Source organism: Pecten maximus, unplaced genomic scaffold, assembly GCF_902652985.1.
Source record: "Pecten maximus unplaced genomic scaffold, xPecMax1.1, whole genome shotgun sequence".
Classification (NCBI taxonomy): domain Eukaryota; kingdom Metazoa; phylum Mollusca; class Bivalvia; order Pectinida; family Pectinidae; genus Pecten; species Pecten maximus.
In genome coordinates, this window is record NW_022979279.1 from 2,501 (window position 1) to 7,200 (window position 4,700).

Below are 4,700 nucleotides of genomic sequence, written 5' to 3' on the forward strand. Positions count from 1 at the left end.
TATTCGTATGAAATTTAATCATATCAAATCGCTTCAGTGGACGGCAAAATTACTCCTGGAGCTTTCTTTCAAGAAAAATGCTTATTTTTGTTGAACTTAATATCTACATGTACAGAATGTCGGGCGTCCGTCACACCGATATCAATAGTCTCCAATGTTTCTAGTAACGCGTTGTTTAAAAAAAAAATATTGAAAACATAAAAGAGATAAATCTCAAGTTTACATTATAAATTAAAATATTCTGATATAACAAATCAACAAACACATTTCAAATATAAATCAAGTGGTCTCCAACATAACATGATATTAATTTGAATGAAAATCAATAAAGTTTGGATTTAAAGTCCAATTTCCAAAATTCCAGTTTTGACAACATGAATGTATACATACTATAAAGTTTTACAAATCTAATGTATACATACTATACAGTTTTACAAATCTAATGTATACATACTATAAAGTTTTACAAATCTAATGTATACATAATATAAAGTTTTACAAATCTAATGTATACATACTATACAGTTTTACAAATCTAATGTATACATACTATAAAGTTTTACAAATCTAATGCAAGTTTCACAACATAAATCTCAAGTTTTTCAATACAAATCTTAAATATTACAATTTAAATCTCGGGTATTACAATTAAATTAGATTTCTTTCTTTCCTCTCTTTCTTTCTTTCTTTAACTTTCTTTCTTTCTTTCTTTCTTTCTTTCTTTAACCATTTGATTGACTACATGTGATTATTGGACTTTCTAGTTCTTGGAACAATGTAATGCTTTCCTCGTCGATGAGATGGCGGCTTCCGAGACCCACTTATGAAATGCGGCTATAAAATGACTGATTAGGACTGAAAAGGGTTCAGTAGCAACAGGTTAATAGGGAGCTGTTTATCGGAGAAAATCGCCATGGGGATATTGTTGGTCGTTTATATAATGTTCTGCCATATATGGGTAAGTTTGCTTATTTCCGTATTTATTCTTGTCTAGACTGCCCTTTCAGTTTCCAGAGCTATTTTCTATTTTCTTTAAATGAAGTTTTTCTTGGGTAGCTTTTTATTCAATTATTTCTGACAAAGTCGTTATTTTTTTTTCACTTCCTTCGTGTTCAATCAATCTCAAAGCAACTGAACTGCAGGATTTATTCACACATGCGCAGTTGTGCTTACAAAAGCATCATTTTGAATCAACAATTTTCTTAGCTATACTCATGCTTTCATGTATTCTAATAGAAGATTTCCACATTTATTGCACCACGCTACACTTATCACCACGATTGATTGCACTACGCTACGCTTCACTTATCGGACGATAAGTGTAGCGTAGCGTAGTGCAGTCAACCGTGGATATCAAAATTCAAATTAATTTTATTCTCTTTTTACATGATGTAGAGAAAACATTTTTACAATATAATGCATACAATTATTGTAATATTCGTAGACAATACACAACACTCTTTCAAAACATAACATTTACATCAAGGAGGACTAAATATGTTATTAATTAATCTGATAAAAGTACACATTTTTATTAGTATTTTAACATTAGTTGTATCCATCAGTTCACTAAACTTAATAATATTTGGTCTTGACAAATATTTGTCTATATATAAAATTCTGTGAGCAGATAACGCTGTACATTCAAGTAAATAATGCAAATCCTCACCAATTTATTGACTATTACAATGGGGACATTTATTTTCCTTATACTCAATCTGGTGCCATCTGCAAGGGTAAAATATACATTTATTATTTGTACGAAATTAACAAAATGTGACTCTGTCTTTAGCAGTTATCTAAATAATTTTCGAAATTACAATTATCCTTAAAACATCTATAACATATAGTATCCTACGATGGCCATCAACATAGCCGGTGATATTAATTTGTGAATTTATAAAATGGTTGATTACTTTTACCATTATACATATACCCTCACTGGTCAAAAAGAAACAGACTGCTAAATCTCCTAATATATGGTCACTCACACGGGTCAAAGTTCTTATCCTTCACATTGGTCTGCCACTTCAGTTGGTCAGTTCACGAGTGTCCGGAGTTGTCCCCGGGGAGTAAGGATAATTCCTTGTTGAAAACCACCTCCTTTGCCGATGCCACTCACTTTTGCGTCTTTTTTTGGCAGAATATGTCTGCGTTTTCCCAGGTCCACGCTTTCGGCGTTCCGCCATATTGTATGAACTGTAAAACCCGCCGTTGCATTGTGGGATTAATTTTCAGAGAAACTTGGTCCGGTGTAACGTTGAAAATGGACCCCCGTGGAAAATGGAACCCGGTTCCATTTTCAACGTTGAAAATGGAACCGGGATGCCGTGGAAAACTGACCCTCCTGTTGAAAATGGACCCCATCAGGTCTCTCTTTTCCACGTGTAGCCTGTTGAAAACGGAACCCGTTGAAAAGTGAGTCACATGTACATGTTTCTCTGAATAACAGCACTGTTATAAGATACAAGTCTGTATACAATTAAACAAGCATACAATTTTGATCGATATTGATTTACAATTCGATCTTTGGTGACCCATATAATGACCTTTGGTATAACTTATCACTGTTATCAAATATGCATATGACATGTAAACGATATTGATCGACATTGGTTGATAATTTGACCTTTGACCTTTGGTGACCCATATAATGACCTTTGGTATATCTTCAAACTGTGATATGATATACATGTAAAATGTATACGATATTGATCATCAATGGTAAACAATTTGACCTTTGACCTTTGGTGACCCATATTATGACCTCTGGTATAACTTATCACTGTTATCAGATATGCATATAAAATGTACACAATATTGATCAACATTTCACTTTTGACCTTTATTAACTGAAAATGACTCCGGTTCCATATTCAACGTTGAATATGGACACCACAATATACTGACCCATTTCCATATCATTAGTTTAAAATGACCCCGGTTCCATATTCAACGTTGAAAATGGACCCCACGACATACTGACCCATTTCTATATTATTTACTGATAATGACCCCGGTTCCATGTTCAACGTTGAGTATGGACCCCACGACATTCTGACCCATTTCCATATCATTAGTTTAAAATGACCCCGGTCCCATATTCAACGTTGAAAATGGACCCCACGACATACTGACCCATTTCAATATTATTCACTGACAATGACCCCGGTTCCATATTCAACGTTGAAAATGGACCCCACGACATACTGACCCACTTCCATATTATTCACTGAAAATGACCCCGGTTCTATATACAACGTTGAAAATGGACCCCACAATATACTGACCCATTTCCATATCATTAGTTTAAAATGACCCCGGTTCCATATTCATCGTTGAAAATGGACCCCACGACATACTGACCCATTTCCATATTATTTACTGATAATGACCCCGGTTCCATATTCAACGTTGAAAATAGACCCCCACAATATGCTGACCCATTTCATTATCATTAGTTTAAAATGTCCCTGGTTCCATATTCAACGTTGAAAATGGACCCCAAGATATACTGACCCATTTCCATATCATTAGTTAAAAATGTCCCTGGTTCCATATTCAACGTTGAAAATGGACCCCAAGATATACTGACCCATTTCCATATTATTTGCTAGAAATTACCCCGGTTATAAGATTTTCAACGTGACACCAGTTCCATATTCAAACGTTACAGTTGGTCTTGGTTAATGAATAAGTTACCGAACACACAATTGGACAAATCTATGTCGATCAATATCGTATACATGTTTTATGCACTTTTGTGAAACCTGGTTAGACAGACGCATTTGAAAGTTGCTGTGTCCCAGGTAAATATATCATTATGTTACCAAGTCTGTGTCCCAGGTAAATAAATCATTGTGTTACAAAGTCTGTCTCCAAGGTAAATATATCATTGTGTTACAAAGTCTGTGTCCCAGGTAAATATAAACTTGTTACAAAGTCTGTGTCCCAGGTAAATATATCACTGTGTTACAAAGTCTGTCCCCCAGGTAAATATATCATTGTGTTACAATGTCTGTGTCCCAGGTAAATGTATAATTGTGTTACAAAGTCTGTGTCCCAGGTAAATATATTATTGTGTTACAAAGTCTGTGTCCCAGGTAAATGTATAATTGTGTTACAAAGTCTGTGTCCCAGGTAAATATATCATTGTGTTACAAAGTCTGTGTCCCAGGTAAATATATCATTATGTTACAATGTCTGTGTCCCAGGTAAATATATCATTTTATTACAATGTCTGTCTCCCAGGTAAATATATTGTGTTACAATGTCTGTGTCCCAGGTAAATATATCACTATGTTACAAAGTCTGTGTCGCAGGTAAATATATCATTGTGTTACAATGTCTGTGTCCCAGGTAAATATATCATTGTTTTACAAAGTCTGTGTCCTAGGTAAATATATCATTTTATTACAATGTCTGTCTCCCAGGTAAATATATATTTGTGTACAAAGTCTGTGTCCCAGGTAAATGTATAATTGTGCAATGTGTTACAAAAGTCTTACTCGCAGGTAGATATATATCAAGTTCAAGTTCATTTTATTCCGTGGACCTATCGGCCTACATGTGAAAATAACAACATGATTAAACATAAGTATCAAACAGTAAAATTACATGACAAACGGAGAGTGATCAACATTATATTGTAAGCTCAGTTTAACAAAATAATATTCAACTTTTTAATTTTCTTGTCCTTT